The sequence below is a fragment of the Canis lupus genome, chromosome 14 (genome assembly GCF_003254725.2).
Source record: "Canis lupus dingo isolate Sandy chromosome 14, ASM325472v2, whole genome shotgun sequence".
Classification (NCBI taxonomy): domain Eukaryota; kingdom Metazoa; phylum Chordata; class Mammalia; order Carnivora; family Canidae; genus Canis; species Canis lupus.
In genome coordinates, this window is record NC_064256.1 from 5,627,557 (window position 1) to 5,650,272 (window position 22,716).

A 22,716-nucleotide genomic window follows, 5' to 3' on the forward strand; every position below is an offset into this window, starting at 1 on the left:
CGCTGACCTCACAAGTGATGAGGTTTGTTTATGTTGTTTATCATCTGGTTACTCACAGCCAGGTCCTCAAAAGGGCAGCCTCAGCATCACCTGGGAGCCAGTTAGAAACAGAGTCTCAGGCCCCACCCCAGAGCTACCAATCAGAATCTGCATCTTAACAAGATTCCCAGATGATTTATATGCATGTTTATGTTTAAGAAGCAATGGTCTAAGGAATCCGCCTGAGATTCTTTTTGCAGCAATACAACTCACCATCTCCTGTTCCAAAGCTGTATCTATCCATTTTCTACTTTCAGTCTCTACACAGATTTCTCTGCAGTGCTCCAGAGCAAACCATCTCTATTTTGGATATGTTCCCAACCAGTGGGTCTTGTACTGATCTGCATTTCAATGGTTTGGGTGGTCAAATGTGTATAGAGCCCAGCCTACAACCAGCCAACCATACCCATTCTCCTGCAAGTCATCTTGCCCTCTTTATTCCCACAGCTGGAGTGTTACCATGTTCATAAATTATTGTTAAAGAAGGAAATTACCAAAAGAAAAAAAAATAGTCTCCATAAACCTGCATAGTTTAGAGCTAAAGAATATGTTAAAATTTTCCATCGTGGAAATTTCCCAGCTACTGGGCTCTTTAGATTTTTTTTTTTTTTTTCAGAGCTGCAAGCAAAGAATGGAAATTTCCAATTGCAGCATCAAGGGCTGCTGTTCTGCTGACTGTCTTGCTCAGCCAGGGTCATCTGCTTCTCCAAGACATCAAGGAATGCCAAGGTAGGTCTGAGAGAACACACACACTTCCTCTGCAGGAAGGAAGGAATGTCTTTGTGCTGCCTCCAAGCTGTGATAAAGAGAGGGGCGGGAGAGGTGACATGCCCTGCTCCATCCACCTGAGTGTGAATTTTGTTGATCATTACCACCTATCAGCAGCTTATCATATTTGACATCTTTCCAATGGCAACTGGCTGGCAGGTTTTTTGTTTTTTAAGAAATCCCTAAGGTGGGTTTGTAGATGCAAAGAGAGGAAAGAAACCAACGTTTATTGAGGTCTACCTTCCTAAGTACTGTGCCAGGTATATTATATATGTTATATCACTTAACCTTTATGTGATCTGCCCAAGGTTAACTTCTGATTTCCCAAACCCAAATTTTGGAAGCTTCATTTGTTCTTCCTGAGACAGCCCTACCTCCCCTCAACCCTCCCAAAAGCGAGTCATTTGCAAGCATCCTGAAGGGCTCCTCTCCACCTCTTCAGTAATAGCACTCTGGTTCCTTTTCACTCTATCTAAATTGACATACATTTCCATTCATAGCTGGTCCCAATGTCTGAATCAACAGGCATCCAATAGTTCCTTAAATCCTGCTATGTTCCTCTCCATGCACTACTGCTGCTACCACAGAAGTCTGATGATGGCAAGTCAACAGAAGATCACATGCAAGGCCATTGGCTTCTTGAGAACAAGGCTAAACACCCTGACTGGCTCTAGACCAGAAAGAATGTTCTCAAACCTAGGTTGTGGGGCTTGTCTGGGTGGTTTGGCAATTTTGATTTTGTCTTTAATTGTTTGTTTTGATTTTTAGGGGATTCTACATGACTATAAGGAGCAAGAGCTACCTATGTTTACTCTCTTCTTACTGACAACCCATGATACCAGGAAAAGAACAGTTAAGGATTTCTGACATCCACTGTTGCTATTTATACTTATTATTTATTGAGGCAAGTTTGGTAGTAATGAAGATATTCCAGCAATTAAAAAAAAAGTTATCAACATATGACTGGTGAGTTCTTAAAAAAGAATATTTATTCCCTATCTGTAGTTTTGATCAGATCCATATCCATAGATAGCAATGCCATCTTTGAATACAATGACCGATTTTATTTTTTTAATTTTTATTTATTTATGATAGTCACAGAGAGAGAGAGAGAGAGGCAGAGACATAGGCAGAGGGAGAAGCAGGCTCCATGCACTGGCAGCCCGACATGGGATTCAATCCCAGGTCTCCAGGATCACGCCCTGGGCCAAAGGCAGGTGCCAAACCACTGCGCCACCCGGGCTGCCCCCTCTTCTTCTGCTTCTCCCTCTGTCTGTGTCTCTGCCTCTAACTCTTTCTGTGTCTCTCATAAATAAATAAATAAATAAATAAATAAATAAATAAATAAATAAAATCTTCTTAAAATAAAAAAAATAATAACATGGGTCTGGGTCTCATATGATATGTACCATATTTCTGACAGTCTTCTTTCCACTCTTCCTCTGCATCTGTCACTAACTAGAAGATACCAGTCCTCTTAGTTGAAGACACTGATGATTCATACCTGAGGGTGGGGCTGAATAAACGTATAATGACTATTCTTTTCCACCTTAGACTGCAGAGATGACTTTAAAAAAAAATATGGTTGGAGTATATGCTGGTCTAGATGCTGTTTGATTGACTTCAATCATGGCTCCAATTCTCTCCCTCCTGTTTCTCTACCCCTTGCAACATGACTTTTCAGTAATTCACACTAAGGGTTGGAGTCTGTTCCCTGGCTCCTTGAATTTAGGCTGGACTGTAACTTGCTTTGGCCACTAGAATGCAACAGAAGTAACAGTATACCAGTTCCAAGCCCAAGCCTCAAGTGTGTTCTTCTACCTACTTTCTTAGAACCCACCATGGCTACTTGCCTAAGCCCAAGCTAATCTGCTGGAGAATGAGCGATCACGTGGAGTAGAGATGAACCGTCCTGGCTGAGGCCATCCCTGACCAGCCATCCCAGGGCTAACATACAATGTTAGCTCACAAGAGCATGAGCAAGCCCACCAAGATCAGCTGGCCCCAACCTGGATTAGTAAAAACACTCAACCAACTCACGGTCTCATAAGAAATGGTACATAGTAGTTGTTTTAAACCATTACATTTCAAAGTGGTTTGTTATGAAGCAATAGGTAACCGATAGGGGTGACCAATTCCTTTCTTTTATTTCCTCCTCCTGTTGCCAGGAGTTCAGAGTCAAATCTGAAGGCTAATCACAGAATCTGTGTTTATTCATTTATACATATTTATTGAACTCTTTATGGCTAACATATTTGTAATGCTCTCTCTTCTTGGCAGGGAATTTAAAAAATTTAATAACCTATTGTTTGCCATGTTGGTTCTAAACCAACTCAATCTTCTGTCTTACATATTAGGTGATTTCTACTTAACATCAAATACGAAGAGATGACCCTAGAGCAAGATTGGCAAATGTTTTCTGTAAAGAGCCAGCTCGTAAATATTTTACGCCATGCAGGCCATAGAGTTTCTGTCACAGTGCTGCTGTTAAATAGTGCTAAATCGGCTCTAGACTACATGTAAACAAATGGGCATGGCTGTGTTCCAAAAAAACTTAATTACAAAAACAAGCAAGTGGATAGGATTTGGCCCTCAGGCCATAGTTTGCTAACCCTTGATCTAGAGAATCTATGTTACTATGCAAAAACATCTTCATCTATACTATGATCCCATCAACTTTATTGTAATTCAGCTCAATCATTTTTGAAAAACAGATAAATTAAGTCAATTTACTTCCTCAATTAGAAGACAAGAGGGGCTGACTACAGAGCAGTGCTGTATGGAGATGAACAGCATTTGTACCAGGGCAAGTACTACACTGAACAACACAAAATTCCCCAGCCACTTAGTCTGTGACTGGTTATTTAGTCAATGCTAAAGGCCAGGGTGACACAAGCGATGTCTCATTTGTTTAGTTTCATTTCCCAGCCTCTAATCTCAAATACTCATTTAACAAACGCACCCTGTATGTCACAAAGAAGATGGGCCTCTGGTCGTACTTGCCTACTCGGAGTTCCCTGAATGTATTGTGCTATTTCACGGCTCTCTAGTTCTGCACACAATGTTCCTTCTGCCTAGAGCACACTTAGCCCTCCTCTCTTACTGGCTAACACCCACTCACTGATCAAAACGAAGCTCAGTGATACTGCCTCTTGGAAGACTTCCCTGAGTGCACCTCCACCTCCTCACCCTCACCCTTCAGTCCACACACAAAGTCTCAGCATTTATTCCACCAAATTAATAATTAAAATAGCTAATAATTCTTATAGGGTGCCAGGCTCTTACTTTGCGGCAGGCATTGTGAAGTAGTCATTTAACTGAAATGATTGGTATCCTTGCCCATTTCCCCAATCCAATCACACATTCAAAAACATTTATTGAGTACCTCTGTTGTGCTAGGTAAAGAAGATAAATGAAACCCAAGGCTCTAATATAGAGTGTAAGCCCACTGAGGGCACATACCATATCATATTTGTGTTTATATCTCAACATGTAGCAGTGTCCAGAGCAGAGATTTTATGTTAATATGAGACGACCAAATGAATGAAAATAGCAGACATATACAGTGCATATTATGTGCTGGGTGATGCTCTAACATGGGGACTTGAAGGCACAGAGAGTTTTTTTTAACTAACTTGCCCGTAAGGTCACATAGCTAGTATGCGACAGAGCTAGTTCTAGAATCCATTTTCATAGCCACTGGTGAAATGAAAGCTTAAATGACTCAGCATAAATCCATGCCACTCCTGAAAAATACAATGCAATGGCTGCACCTTTGAAGGCATGGGTGGTCCAGTGGTAGCAGTTATGTGCTTGGGCTTAGGAGTCAAGCAGATTGTGTTCACATTTGTTCTCAAGGGCTCAGTGTTGGTGGAAATGTTGATAGTGCCCCCAAAGCATACCCTCACATGTGCACACATTACGGTTGTATTCCGACTCGAAGTTGATTTCTCCCATGCCCTCTCCTCCTCTCAGGTGGGCATGCATCACTGCTTGGGGAATGACTCCAGCACTGCTCTGCCATGTGACTGCTGTTTTGACTCTTCACCTGTGGCAAGCAGGATGGTTTAGGAGATCTATCCATGCTGGCCTCCTCCAAAGGAATAATTCGCAATACTTAAGCAAATTAGCACTTTGAAAAAGACATGTCCATAATGCCGGTAAGCCTGGCTGGATAACCGTGTGCATTATTTTAAAGGACTGCTACTGGTCACTCACTGATGGCTTTGGAAGTCCCCATGGAGTTACCCAGGTAATATGCTACTCAGCGGGGGAGACACAGACAGGGAGAGACAGTGACTGGCCTGCAGCCGTCTCTGAGGACAGGTTTGCTCTGCTGAAAAAGAAAGAACAGATATTTCCAGTAGAATTTTGCTTCTGAAACAAAAATGGGTTTGGAAATTTTTAGGTTTGAGCATTGGAACATCAGGAAATAAAAGTGATCACAGAGTCCCCGCAGACCTTTGAAGCCCATGGTTCCTCTGAGTGTAGAACAAATGTGCCCATTCTTCTGCCTCCAGGCAGTTTTCTTAAAAATTTTTGACTCTTCCATTTTTCTCCCTTTGCAATTAGGTGAATAGGAGGAGGCAAAGAGGCACTTTGCTTCGTAGCCTCCACTGATGGCCTAGAGGATCTAACAAAGATGTGCCAGGGCCAGGACTAGCTATCACAAACTTCTAGTTTTCAGTTGGAGGCTCAACAGAGGCTAGTAAGAATTCAACAATTTAAAAATTGGCTCTCGCAAGCAACCATGTGTCACTGGAGAGCTGTGCAAGATTGTACCTGCAAGTACAAGATAGTAAATGAAAAGATATTGTCTTCTCCTTTCTCCTCTACAGGCTTTCCTCCCAGTTAAGAATCAATCATGGGACTCCTCCAGGAAAGCATGTATTGCCTGGCTGGAAGACTTGAGAAACATTTCGTTGACCAGTATTCTTGGGCACCTAAAATGCATATTTCAGTGCTTGGGTAGAATTTATCTCACCTTATTTTCCAATTAAAGCAACCCAACTGTTATTGTATTGATAGCCCATTTCATACAGTTTATTTATTTTTTTTAAAGATTTTATTTATTTATTCATGATAGTCACAGAGAGAGAGAGAGAGAGGCAGAGACACAGGCAGAGGGAGAAGCAGGCTCCATGCACCGGGAGCCCGATGTGGGAGTCAATCCCGGGTCTCCAGGATCACGCCCCGGGCCAAAGGCAGGCGCCAAACCGCTGCGCCACCCAGGGATCCCCATTTCATACAGTTTAATGCTTAATTCTCTGCTTGCTTTCTTCTATAAAACTTATGTTTTCCCATCTAGATCATAAACTCAGTGAGGGCAAGGATCAGGGTGTTATTTCTTTTCAGTCCCTCACAGGACCAAACACAGAATAGAGAAGCATAATACTGGGCGGTCAACAGGGAATAACCACAGGGCAGTGTCTGGAGACCTGTGTCATTTCTGTGCCCCCTGCCCCATCTAGCTGGTATCAGATCTTCAGGAAGCATTTAAATCTCTGAGATGAAATTTCTTCATCCTAAGATTGCCTCACTTACCTCAACAACTCATTGGAAGGATCAGCTACGATAATGTATGTGAAAGTATTTTGTAAACCAAGATTTGCTAGCTACTAAAATGTGAAAAATATCAAAAGAGGCATTTAGTAAATATCTGATTGATTGGTAATGATAGAATATCATCTTCCATTCTTCCCTATATCCAGTTCTTTAGGGGTTTTGTTTCTCAGCATTTAATTTTATCTGAGTGGCAAAGCCACTCCACATCTTCCTGATACCATGTAGAATGTCCCCTAGTGCATTACACCCTATAGTTAAAGTTTGGTTGAAATCTAAGCAAACCAAGACAAAAAGTCACCAAGCATGCCATGGTCACATCTATCACACAGGCCTCCTGGAGACCAATGCATTTGTAACTTACCAGAGTTCCAGAGCCTTTCTTGTGTCACATATGCCCACTCAGACTGTACCTTAGGCAAGGATTATATATATTTCTATATTCTTGCACACACTAAATACGTGAGAGTGGCAGATCGCTGCCTTAAGCCCAGGCCAGCTAAGAAGAAAATGAAGAAGTGGCACCTTGTATGAGAAATTTTACAAAGGCATGACACTATGAAACAGACTTTTAGGACAGTTCACTTATTTATCGTCTTTTCGACGATAAATATTATTTTCTACTTGTTTCTACTTCTACAATTATTTTCTACTTGTTCTTAGCAGAGAAGGCAGCCTCTCTGTAGTAACAGAATTCTATCCAATCCATTAGAAAACTCTTCTTTCAAACATGGTCATTCCTCAAATGCTTCTGTAAGGTATAAAATTTAGTCACAGGTTTTTTTTTTTTTTCCCTCACTTAACTCAGAAAAAAAAATGAAGCTACCAAGAGATTAAAAAAAAGTTGTAAAAAAAAAAAAAGTTGTATGTTTTAGAGATTAGCTTATGTAGATGTCTCGTTCCTCATCTAATACTCTTCGTTCATGTAACATGAAAGAAAAAGTAACTACAGAACTGATGGCTTCTTTCTGGGAAGTATTGTCAGCTATTACTGAAATATTCGATTTCAGTATTTTCAGTTCCTCTTGAAAGCTGGATGAGCCTATTGTTTTCCAAGTTCGATCACAGAGTATCAACTGCAGGAAGAATACACAGGGTCGAAGCATTTTGTTGCTATACTGAATCCAGCCAAACCAACTGTGAACTCCATTAATGAACATATTTATGATGTCCTTTATATGGGGCATGAGAAGAGGAATCTGGTTTTCAGAATTAATTGATCCAGAACAGTTTTCAAAAAACTCATTTCTTTTCTTTTCAAAACTTATTATGGAAAGTTTCAAACATACCCAAAGGTAGAAGAAGAGTAAAAATGAACCCATCCTTATGGACCTGTCATCCAACTTCAATATATGGCCAATCTTGTGAATCCTCATTTTTAATTAGTATTAGTAGTCAGTAAAATTAAACACATGCTACGTGCCGATAAATTTTAACATTCAAATAGCATAACATATTTATTTATATGTGTTTCCTAAAATAATTGTGTTTTTGTCACTTTTCTTTCTCATTCTCGTATCTCTCTCTCTTCTCTTGAGGCTGAAGCGCGGCTAGCTTCTTACATAGCCCATTCTAGAGGAAGAGAAGGAGGTGGAAGATTTTAAATTAATTAATTTATTAATTATTCTCTACCTATGACATAGTGCCTTGCTCCCTTTTACTAAAATGTTGTAGAAAAACAGTGATAATGAGAAAAGAGTCACTTCTAATAACAGAACTGAGTCTTTGTCTCTTTGCCCCAATGATATAATAGCGAGTGGCAGAATGAGGGGTCATTCCATTCTTGGTCCTAAAGAAAGAGAGAGCCTCAAGACAAATATTATAACCCACATGTTTCAAGGCTGAGAGTTTCTTGTATGTAATATTTATTAGATAGATATGTACAATTGTTTGCAGAGTACAGATAGTTTGCTGTATAGAATTATAGTTCTAATCAAATGTATAGTTTCATCAAAATGTATACCAAGGTGTAGCCAAATCATACCCCTAGGGAATCTAAAATAATAATAATTTTTAAAGAAGGAAGTTAGAATGATGAAGTTGGGTAGAAGTTATATAGCTTTAACAAAACTTTGGTTTCTTCTTTTACATTGTTCTCCATGGTAAAACAGTAAAATTCCCACCGAGATGGTAACACTCATACCATTCGATGAATTTTAAGATCCTTGGTTGCTCTTGGGAATAAGCATAGTGCTGTGGCAAGAAGCAGAAGGTACAATTTGAAGCCAGACTAGAGGAAAAAAACCTTACCTTTTAGAGGTAATATATTTATGAAATGGTAAAAGTATCAAAAAAGGCTTAATAATTTCACCACGTAATCTAAAGCTAAATTTCATATGCAAGTTCCTTATAGAACAATAACAAACGTTGTAGAACTCAAGCCTTCCATTTAAGACTTTATTTATTTATTTATAAAATATTTTATTTAAATTCAATTTGCCAATATATAATATAACACCCAGATCAAAACCAATGCAATGAGAATAGCAAGCCACAGAGTGTATTGCAGTCCTGACTGTTGTTTGCTTTATCACTCACGAGAACTTGTTTTGCATTCAGTAAAGACTGGAGAAATGTAAGGATGAATACTTATCATAATTCATTCCCTTGTGGACTTTCAAAATCCTGGATAATAGCTTTCCTTTTTCCTTCAATAATTAGACTCTGAAAGGAATCTGGAAAGTGCTACGCACAGGAGTGGCGTTCAGTTGAAACAGGGCTCATTTCCAGCTCTGCTTGAATTCATTGCTATCTACGTGTGATGTTGGAGTGAGGAAAACAAACTTCCTTAGTTATTACATGGTGCCAATGATCTTACTTTACTTTTGAAGAAATAAATTCATTTCTTCTCCAGTATATTCACAATGAATATCTGAGATACAGGGATATGGTTATTCAGTCAGAAAAAAAAATTGTTTTAAGTATTTAAGAGAACTAAGCACTTTCAGGTGAAAACTTTCAACTTAACAGAGGGAAGGGAAAAAACTTTTAAAATATGATCAAGTCAGGAAAACTAAGGCAAGGGGGAAGAAAGGAAAAAACAATGGAGCATTATAAGTAATAAAAAGAAAAAGAATAAAAATAAATATATCCATTACTGTAAAAACTTGCATGAGTCGAATTTCCCTTTCAAAAGACAGACTTTCAGACTGGGTTGAAAAACAAAAATAAGCCATGTACAAGAGATTCACTTCAAATAAAGTGACAAAGAAAGTCTGAAAATAAATGATCGAGTAGATATATGTCAGGCAAATCCAAAACCAGGAGTGATAATATTAATATTAAATTCAAGACCAAAAACGTTGAATAGGAACATGAGTTTGGAATGATGCAGGGCACACTGGCAGAGATTGCTAGATGCCTATGCCGTCCATGCCCATCCCTCTTCACCCTTGCTAACAAAACCTCAATTTAATTTGGTACAGCAATGTGTACAGATAAAACCAAATTAATTTTCCCATCCTCTTGTACAATTAGGGGTAGACAAGAAGTGGCAAGCAGAAGTCAGTGGGTTGGCCCACTGATATCTAATTAAGCAGGAAGCTACTCCTTTCTGCTTTCTTTTTTCCTCTTTCATAACTATCACAAAACGTAGCAGAGCAGGAAGACAAGTGGAGCTTGCATTCCAGATGACCATGGAGCCACTATTCCAGCCCTCAGTTTTTACCACCTGATATGTTTTATATTTGAGAAAAATACATTTCTATTTATCCAAGCCACTATTGTCTTGATATCATTTTATACACAGCCAGCTCAATTTCCTGTGATGCAAATATAAATATGAAGAAAACATAGTAGTTGTCAGATATGCACTAAAAAATATAGCACAAAAATTTTAAAAGTCAAAACCACTAGAGAGTTTTTGTTTTTGTTTTTTTAGAGAGTTTTAAAAGGAAAAAAAACCCACTAGAAAGACATGTAGAATTTGATGAAATGACAACTGTAGTAGTAGCTTTTAATTCACCTCTTTCAGAATTTGGTAGAATACGAAATAAAAAATAAGGAAGAATGTAGGAAACTTTAGGGGCGCCTGGGTGGCTCAGTCGATTAAACATCTGCCTTCAGCTCAGATCATGATCCCAGGGTCCTGGGATAGAGCCCTGCATTAGGTTCCCTGCTCATGGGGGGGGGGGGGGGAATCCTGCTTCTCTCTCTTGCTCTGCTGCTCCCCCTGCTTTTGCTCTTTTGCTACCTCTCTGTCAAATAAATAAATTAAATCTTTAAAAAATAATTTAAAAAAGAATATAGAAGACTATAATAATATAAGCTAATTACACATGCATGAACATATGAATTTATGTGTGTGATTCGTAGATGGTATAAACTTTATACTTTACATAAAAGAGATCTGCAATCTTTTTATAGGTATATGGATTATTTACAAAACCAACAATGTACTTGGCCATAAAGGATGGAAGCTCTTGTGGTACAGGGTACAGAAGAAAGGTGCTGGAACTAGACGCTCTGTTCTACAGTTTGCTGGCAGAGTGACCTTGGGCAAGTTACTTAACCTTCTCTGGGTTTTGTTTCTTTATCTATAGAGTTGGGATCATAATAGCTAGAAATTTTATCTTTTATAATTATTATTATCTCTCCCCGCCTGGCATTTTCCAGCATGATGTCCATTTACCTACACAAAGCTGCTGGCGCCGCATGTCACTGACTAAGTGGAGGCGCCAGGCCATCAGATGGTCGTCACTACTTCCCAGTGGGAGGGTCAGCGGCAGGAATAGAAGGTTAACATTTCTCAGATTGGCCTCAACTGAACAGTGAACACAACGCTGTCTCGCACAGAATTCAAGAGCACCGAAAGAATGTTAAATGGATGAATTGTTACTTGCAGGAAAAGAAACAGGAACCATGTTTCCAATTATTCTTCGTTTCAGACAACAACTAGCTGTTTCCGCTGGCTGGCACAGTAGCTGAATGGGAAACACTATTGAGTAAACTCTGCTGAAAAAAAGGATGACTGTGGGCCAGTGAATTTTTTGACACGGTCCCAGCCTTATTTTTGCTTATTGCTGGCAAGCTAATATGAGGGACATTAAAAAACAATTGACAAAAACTTTGTAAATAAGGTTTGAAGGCCAAGAAGTCTCCATAGGCCCCCAACATATAAACTTTTTTGTACCAACAAGGGTCATCTGTGACATAAGACGGAGCCTCTAAATTTAGCTGTTGGTTAGAAAAAAGAAAAAGCTGTATTGTAATATAATTTAAAAATGTAACTTGGGGTATCCCTGGGTGACGCAGCGGTTTAGCGCCTGCCTTTGGCCCAGGGCGCGATCCTGGAGACCCGGGATCGAGTCCCACGTCGGGCTCCCAGAGCATGGAGCCTGCTTCTCCCTCTGCCTATGTCTCTGCCTCTCTCTCTCTCTCTCTCTCTCTCTGTGACTATCATAAATAAATAAAAAAATTTTTTAAATCTTAAAAAAATGTAACTTAATATAAGTCTTTTTAAAAAACCCACAAAATAAAACATTTCTTAATATCACAAAAGCAGACTACTGATGTACTTAAAATATTTTAACATAAAAGATAGTATTTCCATGAGCAAGCACTTTAATATATGAAAATATAGGACTCTGAGGATACTACTGATTGTTACATTTTAATAATTATTTCATATCAGGGGGTGCCTGGGTGGCTCAGTCAGTTAAGCATCTCAGTTTCAGCTCAGGTCATGAAATTGAGCCCGGCATTGGGGCTCTGTCCTGGCTTGGAGCTCAAGATTGCTCAAGATTCTCCTCTCTCCCTCTCTTTCAAAGAAACATATTATTTCACATAAGTAAATTATAAATACACACATAGGCTATGTTATAAATTTTAAATGTTCAATGTTTATATATATGTATATATATAATACTTATAAAAGTATTATATTACTTATACTTACTTATATGTACTTATAAAATAATAATAATATACTTATATATATAAATAAAGATTTATTTACTTATTCATGAGAGACACAGAGAGAGAGGCAGAGACACAGGCAGAGGGAGAAGCAGGCTCCCTGCAGGGAGCCCGACATGGGACTCGATCCTGGGTCTCCAGGATCACGCCCTGAGCTGAAAGCAGGTGCTAAATTGCTGAGCCACCCAGGCATCCCAATGTTTATATATTTTTAATAAAATTAAATGTAATAAAATATTAGAGCTATAAAAATGTTTTACCCCTGAACTTAGAGGGAAAGCAGTAATGAACTAAAGATAAGTTTCTCCCACTCATTTTAGGTCACCAACACTTTGATAAACTCTGATATCAACAGGGAATGAATGGAGTGTGTGTTCCTTTGCTTTGGGGGTCTGCAATATCATCAGAGGGATATTTATCTTTTTGCATAGTTTCATATGTTTCATCTCAAACATTTTAATGTACAAGTGTATAAAGTCAGTGTGGTTATTATTTTTTTGCCCAAAGTATATTCTAATTCTCTAGCTGTTCCTAATTTCTCTCAGCATTATCTTTTTTAAAAAATTTATTTATTTATTCATAAGAGACCCAGAGAGAGAGGCAGAGACAGAGGCAGAGGGAGAAGCAGGCTCCATGCAGGGAGCCCAATGTGGGATATGATCCCGGGACTCCAGGATCACACCCTCGGCCAAAGGTGGACGCTCAACCGCTGGACCCCCCAGGTGCTCCTCTCTCAGCATTATCTTAGTGTATCATTGCTTCACCAAACCTACTCATTTCTCTCTTTAAAAAGTTTCGTGTGACTACAAAATCAGCTCCCATTTTCTGCTTAGAAATGACCTTCTCGCTAACTGCACGCATCCATAAATGCCCCTTCCCAGCATCTACGTCAGCTGTTGTCATTCAGAAGCTCCATCTCCTTGCTGTGTATTTGAGAACATCAACCTCAGGAAGAAGTGTCTCCTCCAAACACGGGGTTTCAGAGTTACTCAGATACAATTCAAACAATGCACTGCCCCCCAGGTGCAGATGCACACAGGGTACCTGTTCACCAGGGAGGAAGACGGAGGGCCTGGGACAGAGAGGAGAGAGGCAGAGACCAGACAGCCCAAAGTGTACTAGAAGTGGAGATTCTGTACTTCTGGAATCCCGCTGATTAGCACAATGCTATCAGGACTACACGAACTGTTTTTTATTCGACTTGGCAGATAGTAGTACATATTTACCAGATTGAGTTGATGAAATCAGTCTTAAGAACTACATTAAAATGATTAGAGGAATTTTTTTTTTGGTCTAGATATTTTTTTTAAGGATTTGGTTTTTTATCATTCCCAAAACTGTCTTCCTGAAATTTTTATGAGTCTATCTAATCACGTAAGGCACAGGATCATCTTGCATTCCTGCCTTCTCCCAACACACGGAGGTCAGATGCCTCATGCTGCCCTCATCCTCGTGATGGCAAGACATGCCACAAGGTAATTTTAAAGGATAAAAAGAGGATTAAGAAGCCCAGAGAAGGGGCTCTGAGGAAAATGCAACATATGAAACCAGCAATCTTTCTTTCCACGTAATTTGTAAAGCTCTTTTGAATCTGTCTTGTCCCCTGTTGTTTTCCCTTCACGAGGCAGTTATGCCTATTAAGAACTCCATCTGCCTCTGGGAAAGGACAGATCGAGTGGGGCTGGGCTGTGGGAAGGAAGATGGGGATTAAAAGTCTTTAAAGTTTGAACAGGGAGAAAACTGAAAAGTGAAAGTGAAATTTAATTGTCAGTTTCTTCTTCCAACATGACTTCTGGTTACAAGATAATTTGCAGTCGGCTACCACGTTTTTGTTTTTTGTTTTTTGTTTTTTTTTTTTTACAAACCTAACTGGCATCATCATTCAGGGACTCGGCTGTGTCTCTCTTCCACTAGCTGGTCAATATTTCGCTCAGAATCCAATCATTTACAATGAGTCACAATGCATGACTCAAGATTCAACTAGCTACAGTATTTTTCCTCATGTTAGATTTAATGTTCCTTCAAGATTGGCTTGTAGGAGTGTTACTTCTCCACTCCCAGGTAGCTATAGATTTTTGTTACGTCGTGTCTGTTGTATGAATGTGTGTGTGTGTGTGTGTGTGAATCAAATATAATATGTACATATATAGTGTTTGAATAGTGCTACAATCATAAACACGATGTTGAAGAAAATATTGATTTCACCAATTGACCCAAGGAAAAGACAAATTAAAACAAATATCATATTACAGAATACATCTGATTTCACTTTTAAAATCAAGTAATTTTTACTCAAATTTTACAAATTTGATTCTGTCCTTTCTCATATGCTAGGGATCGAAATCTCTCTCATATATTTGAATTATTCATTATAGATGTCAAATATTACACAAAGATTTATGGTGAAATTAGTACTGTGGATCAGGTATATGTGGCTGCTCCCCAATTGCATCTGACAGCATTTCCATCTTTGGGTGGTTCCTGAAAAGTCTAACAACAGTTTTGCATAAATCAGAACCTTTCTTGCTACACTGAGTACAGGAGACACGTCCATGGCCTTTCATGGTGCGCAAGATAGGGAAATTTCAATTCATATCATCTAACTGCTGGATCTTCAAGTGTGAGCACTAATAAATGAATCCTTGTGCAGCTAGATTAATCAACCCTGAACCAAATCCTTCCAAGACTCTTTATGGCTTCTGGCCAAGGGTGAAAGGCTCAAACTTCCAGGCCTTGCATTCCTAGCTTTTCTTCACTGGCCCTCATCTGTACCCATATGACATCCCTTCTGTGCTGGTCCCACTCATGTCCTCACTCTTCTCCAAACATAACCTGTACATTTCTACCCTTGTGCTTTGACTCAAGCTATTCTTCTTGCCTGGAATATCTTCTATTTTTTTCCCTACAAATCCAACTCTTAATCATTCTTTTTGTAAATTTTGTATTTTTTAGTCACATAAAGTAATGCATGACCATATTCTCTTTGGAAAACTATTCAAACAATATAGAAGTATATATACACTAAAAACTGAAAGTCCCTATTTGTTCTAGCTCTTTCCTCTACTCCCTACCATCTGCCAGTGGCACTCCTCTCCTCCCAATCTGCTAGCTATCCTTCCAACTCTTTCTCTGCATTTAATATTACAAATACATTTTTTTTGCTTGTTTCCTTTTTAAGTAAGTGGAGTTGAAGTATACACTCTGTTCTGTGGCTAGCCCCCTCCTCTTCAAGACCTCTGTTAAATTTCCTCTCTCTCCTGAGGACCCCTCACTGCTTTAGCATCCTTCCTCTGCCTTCATTACTCTGCCTTGAACCTCTCACTCTTGATATCCATGGCACTCTATTGGCCTCTGATCCATCTCTATGATGTTGAATTCTTTAATTTACTGATGTGTGAGAATCTTATCACTAGATTGTAAAGTCTCTGAGGACAGGAGCTTATCTTTATCTTTGGTGGTGTCTAGAACTGTATTATACACAAAGTAGGTATTCAAAACCAGCTTACTGAGGAAGTGAACTCCACATTCCCCATTTCCTAATCTAAGGCGGGAAAGCTCTGCTTAAATAGAGAGAAACACAGATGTACTGTAATGACGTCCTTTAGAGTTTCCACGGCCTTTCCTAAGACCTCTCCCTATCTATTTTACGTGATGGGCTGCAGATTTCCACACATCAGCTGAGAAGGGAAGCAACTCTGTGACAGGTCAGAGACCCTAAGCAAAACTTTTCTTCTGAGATTCTCAGACCAAGGACAGCTCCGTTGGTTAAAAACCCTCAGAGATAAAAACATACAGTGAGGGGAGGTTTACAGCACAGGCTGATGGAGCAAAGGGTCATGAAGAAAGCATAGACAATCCAAGGAAAATGCATTCTTAGACTTTTAGATCTAAAATTTCAGCTCTCACGGAACCACTTCTCGAGTAGAATTAATCACTGGCATAACAGCCACAGCAATTCAAAAAGCCATTCGCTTTCCCTTTTAACATAAAAGCTGTAAAGTCAAACTTGTTTCTTTCAAAAAATGATATTTTCTTAGATCATAGAGAAGGCAAAACAACCAGTATAACATATCTTGTATTTCATTTTAAATGCTGTCTCTTAATTGAATAAGTCACTAAATACTTCTATGCCTCAGTTTCTGTATCTACCTATAAAATGAATATAACAATAGAACCTACCCTATTGACTTCTGAGCAGTCAAACGAGATAATCAAGTGCAGTATGTACCAAAGTCTGACTCACAGTAAGTACTCAAAAATGTTAGCTATGATGAGGATGATTGCGTTATGGCTTCTCACGTCTGTGTCAGGAGCTGAAAGGTTTTTCTACAAGGGACTTCAGCCAAAGGAGGCAGACAAGAAAGAACACTGTTGAGCTGTTATAATGGTGAACATTATGAGCGATATTTCTTGGAAAATTCTATTCAATTCCTTTAGTCTCATTACAACGGATTTGCTTAGAATCTTTATTAAAGTGATGCTTGAAATAAATGGATTATTAAATGGAAAAATCTCTTTTTGTTAGAAATTTCCTCTGAAATGGTATTAGTCATAACTGGATCTTACGTTCCTTTTGACATCTTATATGTCTTCTATTAATAGTTTCAATTCTTAAGTCCAAATAACCAATTGAAAGGATCTAACACAGTATTACATAACTAATGTGTTTTATCAAAAAAAGTTGCTGTTGGTTTCAAAGGAGGGCTTCTAAATCGTTCAATTCAAGTCATTAATCAAAACAGATGAAATTATTTCAGTTAATTAACAAAATAGTTAGATTAGTGCAGATAATCAACGTAGTTAGAATACTTCAAACTGCTGTTTTAGAGTCTCAAATCATTATTGAGACCTACCCTGTTGTTGAGTCCATACTGTGGACATATGCAGAAAAAATCTGAAGCAATGAGCCAGTTACTTCTGACACAAAGACACTCAATACCAGTCGATTGAGAGTAAGTCAAAAAGAGAAGGATTTCAACTTGGTAACCTCCGAGGTAAGTGAACTTGGGCCAACTGTCTAGCCTCTGGAAACCCGTTTCCTCATCCCTGAAATATGACTAATACTTGTTTTGCTGGCTTGAGGGGATAAAGTGAGGTGGCTTATAGAAAGAACTTAATGGACAGTAGGTAGACATTGGGTAACTTCCCTTTTTAACCTCTTCAGTTTCTGATCTGTGATGATAAATAAGTAAATATATAATATATCAGATGATGATAAGCACTGTGGAGAAGAGCAAGTGGGAACCCTGAATGTCAGTCAATTGGGGAAGAGGTGGCTAAAATAAGAAAAAATGAAAAAGTAAAAGGGGACATGGATGAGGCAGCTTAGCCTCAGTCCATGCATATAAATATTGTCAAGATGCACGGGCAAGTTGTGCTCTTTCAGCCTTCATTGTTTTGTGCTTGTGACCATCACAAACAGGACAACACAGCCTAGAATTATGCAGGCAAGTGGAGAAGAAGTCAGGAACGAGGGGGTGGGGTGAGCTAAGACTTGGGGGATTAATGAGCTGTAGGGCCAGTCATTGGTGTCAGTGGCCCTCAGTCCAAAAGGCAGCATCCACTGGCCTAGAAACTCACACTTCCCAATTGGTACCCAATGATGCAGTCTAGAGTGTGAGCTGAGCTGTAGCAGAAGTTTTTCTTTCTTTCTTTCTTTCTTTCTTTCTTTCTTTCTTTCTTTCTTTCTTCTTTCTTTTTTCTTTCTTTCTTCTTTCTCTCTCTCTCTCTCTCTCTCCCTTTCTTCTTTCTTTCTTTCTTTCTTTCTTTCTTTCTTTCTTTCTTTCTTTCTTTCTTTCTTTCTTTCTTCTTTCTCAGATAGAAGGGGGTGGTGGGGGAGGGCCAGAGAGAAAGGGAGAGAGAGAATCTTAAGCAGGATTAATGCCCAGCATGGATTCCAATGTGGGGCTCAGAATCTCACAACCCTAAGATCATGACCTGAGCCAAAATCAAGAGTCAGATGCCCCTGGCAGTTTCTTTTGATGATTAAAAAGTTTACCGCTTTAAAAATAAAATAACCACATTGCAGAAAGGATATAACAAATATAGCAAATCTACAAGCTTTAGAGAAAATAAGCCACCTAGAATCCCATTAGGCTAATGCATTTAATACCAGAATTTGAGTTTATTTCCTCCTAGATTTTCCGTATGCATAAAGATAAATGAAACCATATTGTATACAATTGTAGATTCTGTGCTTTTAAATATAACATTGTCTTGTAAGCATTTTCCTTGTTGCTAACCGGGTTTTCATAACTATCCACTTAATACATTAATAATATGTTATGAAATAAATGAATAGTAATTTATATTGTTAGATGCTTAAAATCTTTCCAATTTTTTATTATAAATATCACATTGATACACATTTCCCTGTATATTTTCTCTTCCATATTTTAGATTACTTTCTTAGAATTGATTTTCAGAATTTTCAAAACATAAAATGTTCCAGGACATCAACATTTTATGGCTCTTTATATATACTGCCAAATTGTTTTTCCAAGGGATTATATCAATGTGTAGTCCTAAGAATGATGTGCGAGAGTAACCAACCTCATTGTACCCTTGAAAACGTTGGACTATTACATTATTAATTTTTTTTTTTGCAGTTTCAATTTCCAGGGTGTGATAATAAACAAGTAAATACATAGTATGTCAGATGGTGATAAGCATTGTGGAGAACAGCAAATTAGAGACAGGAAAAGTGACAAGGGAGGGTTGATGGTTACTATTTTATATGGGATGATCAGGGAAGTCCCTTTTGAAAAGATGGCATTTGAGTGAGAGCTGAGGGAAGAGAGGGAGCAAGGTATAAGAAAGGGGCTTTCAGGCAGAGAAGACCCCAAGAGAGGCCCTAAGGCAGATATATGTTGGGCAGTCCTGGAGGAACAGCAAGAGGGCCAGTGTGGCTCTCGCTGCTGAGAAGAGGGCTGTGCAGGAAGAGAGGAGATCAAAGGGAAAGTGGGCAGCCAGGACATGTAAGGCTTTACCAGCCATTGTAAGGACTTTATTTTGAGTGGGAAGGGGAGGCATTGAAGGGTTTTGGAAACAGGGGAGTCAGGAATTGCCTTGTATTCCATATGATTAGCCAATGTGTTTAGAATAGATGAAAGATGCTCAAAACCAAACTCAACCTCTTTCCCAGCAAACCTCCTACATTCTCGGCATCTCTACCCTCTGATTCATCAATGCCCAAAACCTCAGTCATCTTTTCCGTCTCAAGACCAATCGTCACCAAGCCCTGTCAATTCTCTTTCCAAAATGTCTCTTGCATTTGCCTTCCTTATCCATCCCCATTGTCTAAACCCTACCACGATCTAACCCATCTCCTCACTTTCTATCTTTCTGCTCACCACTTCTACCGCTCGGTGGTGTCAGAGCAATCATCCTAGCAAAGCTGATCATTCATGGGTCCACCCTTTATCTTTTCTGTCCCCTCCCCCAATAAAGTCCAAATTTGTCAGAATGGAATTCAAGCACTACCCCAATCTGATTCTAATAGAGCAGTCAAAACTTATCTCCCATTATTATTTAGAATTCACTGTGCCTTCCGGTCTAACAAGTTTCCTGAACTAGCTGTGCACTTTCTTACCATAGACTTCTGCTTACATTGTCTCGCCTTCCCTTCCAGCCCAACCTACCTACCCATACTTCAAGGACCTACCCAAACTTCAAGGACCACCTCAAACATCACCTTCTTCACAAAATCATTCCTGGCTGGAATTATGCTTCTTTATTCCTTTGCTCCCATAAGCTCTAGTTCATTACCTACACCTTCTGTACCATATTACACTCGAGTTTGGTGAATATGCTTTCTTTCCTACTTGGTGATAAGTTCCTTGAGGATCCACATCTTGTTTATCTTTGTATCTCCTAGAGCACTTACTACAACGCCTTGAAGATAATAAGTACTCAATAAATGTTTGTGGAATTTAAGTTCCCTGAGGCTTTATTGCTAATTTGTTGTTGAAACAGAACTAGGGTTCAGGTCATCTGATTCTCAGCTCCATATACGGTTCCCAATACCATTCTTTCTGCTTTCTTCTCTGTGGTTCATCGTCATCTCATCTGAAGTACATTTAAAACCACTAAGGAATTTTAAGGAAGGATGACTAAACAAAATCATATGGTAGAGTTTACCTCCCATGCAGCTATTTAAGTTAAAGTGAACCTAATTTAGGGGCATTAAAAATTTGATTCTGGGGGCACCTGGCTGCCTTGGTCCATAGAACATGCAACTCTTGACCTCAGGGTTGTAAGTTTGAGCCCCATGTTGGGTGTAGAAATTACTTAAACACAAAATCTTTTTTAAAAAATTGACTTTGACTTTAAAAATAAAAATTATAAAACATGGCACATATATGTTTAGAAATTTTTTAGCTTCTTAGAATTTGATTTTTGAGCTGTGCTTAATCTTTGAGGAGCCAAGTTGCCATGTTTCTTGGTATGCTCTAAATTTGTAGTCTGGGGGTAGAAAGAATTAAAGTGAGTGTTATTTGGTTTAACAGCTAGAAGCAACATTTCTAGTCTTTATGAACATGAGACATTTGGGATGAGACCCTGAGGCAAAGTATGATTCCCAATTATCCCAATCCTTCCTATCAAGGAAAAATAGCTCAAGGAACTAGTGTTCTCAACTGGGCTTCCCCTTTGGTATTTGAAGTTAAGTAAGTAAATTATACTCCCATACGTGTTATACATAAATATATGTAAAATGAGCACAAAATTAAGTTACAGTATTTAAAATATAGTAATATCTAACATCAATATGCACATATGAGAATTCTTTTTGAGTGAGGAACACTGATACCCTGGGGAAAAGCAGACTTGACTGAATTAAGACACATATTTTAGAGAATAGTTTAAGGTAGTAGGGAGGAAAAAAGGAAATGGAATGACTCTTTCTCTCCTAAATAGTTTTGCTGTCTTCTCTCCATTGCAACATGGAAGAGGTCAGCATTGCTGTGAAAAATGTCCCATTGAGGTTTTCACAAATTCAAATGAAATGGAATGAAATTAAAGCCTTACATTTTACAGGGGGAAAAAGGATGAAACAGAAACACTATTTCAGCTCACTCTACTCTGGCTCGTTCTGAGTGTTTCGGCAGCAACTGATCCATGAATCTAATGAGAATTGTAATACAGGATCATAGAAATGAGAGTAACCTCTGACAGTTTCATCTACCTCTGATCCTTGGTGAGTAAGCCCTAAACCGCTACAAACAGTTAGCATTTAAGAAACTTTCCCGTAAGCAATTTCCCCTCGCTATAACCTGAATTCTACCTAACAGAATGACATGGACAGTTTTTTTTTCTTACACTTGACAAGGAGATGTGAAGACAGTTTGATCATAACCATTTCTGTATCACAGGGGTTATATTTCTGGGCAATGGGGACACAGCACAGAGCGATGGGTAAGAATTCAGGCTGGGAGACAGAGTTGTGCGGAAGCCACAGCTGTGTGATCACAGGCAATTTACTTAAGCTCTCTGAACCTCAATTTCCTCACCTGTAATGTGAAGACAATAATACCATCCAGCCGATCAAATTACTGTGAAGAATAGTCTAGAACAAGTGCTGTCCAATAGAAATAGAATTTGACTCTGCAAATTTGACTTATATATGTAATTTAAAATTTTCGAGTAGCCCTATTAAGAGAAGTAAAAAGACACAGGTAAAATTAATTTTAGTAATGTATTTTACTGAACAAATCTAAAATATCATTTCAACGTGTTAAAAATTAGTAAGGTGGGGGATCCCTGGGTGGTTCAGCGGTTTGGCGCCTGCCTTTGGCCCAGGGTGCGATCCTGGAGTCCCGGGATCCAGTCCCGTGTCGGGCTACCGGCATGGAGCCTGCTTCTCCCTCTGCCTGTGACTCTGCCTCTCTCTCTCTCTCTCTCTCTCTCTCTCTCTCTCTGTCTATCATGAATAAATAAATAAATAAATAAATAAATAAATAAATAAATCTTTTAAAAACAATTAGTAAGATATTCTATATTCTCTCTTTTGTGCTAAGTCTTTGAAATCTTTTTTTTTTAAGTTTTTGAAATCTAATGTGTATTTTGCACTATGGTTTATATTAATGCAAACTAGCCACATTTCAAGAGGCTATCACTAAACTATAGGTCTAGAAAAAGACTATAAAGCATTTAGCATTGTGCTAGGCATGCAGTGAATGCTAAGAATTTGGGGCTTCCATTTTTACCATTAATATTATTCTTAGAGAACAGTGTAATCTTCCCAAAACCTTCACTTTCCCAGACTGACTCATCCATGGTTAGGGGTACCTGGAGAGACTGGGTTGTACAAGCCTAAGCCTTCCATTTACTTCAAGGGTAACTTCCTCATGGTCACTCTCTATCCTGTTATATGAAGGGGCCATGGTAAGTGGGATCTGCATGGAGAATATATCCACTGAATGCCAATGACTT

General features: G+C 38.8%; 1 protein-coding gene and 1 long non-coding RNA gene across 6 annotated transcripts in view; one reads left to right on the forward strand and one right to left on the reverse strand.

Annotated features, from left to right (window-relative positions):
• Positions 1–22,716, reverse strand: part of MKLN1 (muskelin 1) — a 326,298-nt gene that overhangs the window by 264,960 nt on the left and 38,622 nt on the right. The gene's annotated exons all lie outside the window — the stretch shown is intronic.
• On the forward strand, positions 84–10,867 carry LOC112675113 (uncharacterized). 3 transcript variants are annotated; one of them, XR_003145755.3, is made up of 6 exons: positions 84–271; positions 656–768; positions 1,576–1,773; positions 2,641–2,863; positions 4,783–5,059; positions 10,735–10,867. It is a non-coding gene; the product is annotated as an uncharacterized LOC112675113 (long non-coding RNA). The 3 variants fall into 3 exon arrangements; XR_003145754.3 differs by having other exon boundaries at positions 241–363; XR_007401963.1 differs by lacking the exon at positions 10,735–10,867 and adding an exon at positions 5,646–5,827 and having other exon boundaries at positions 241–363.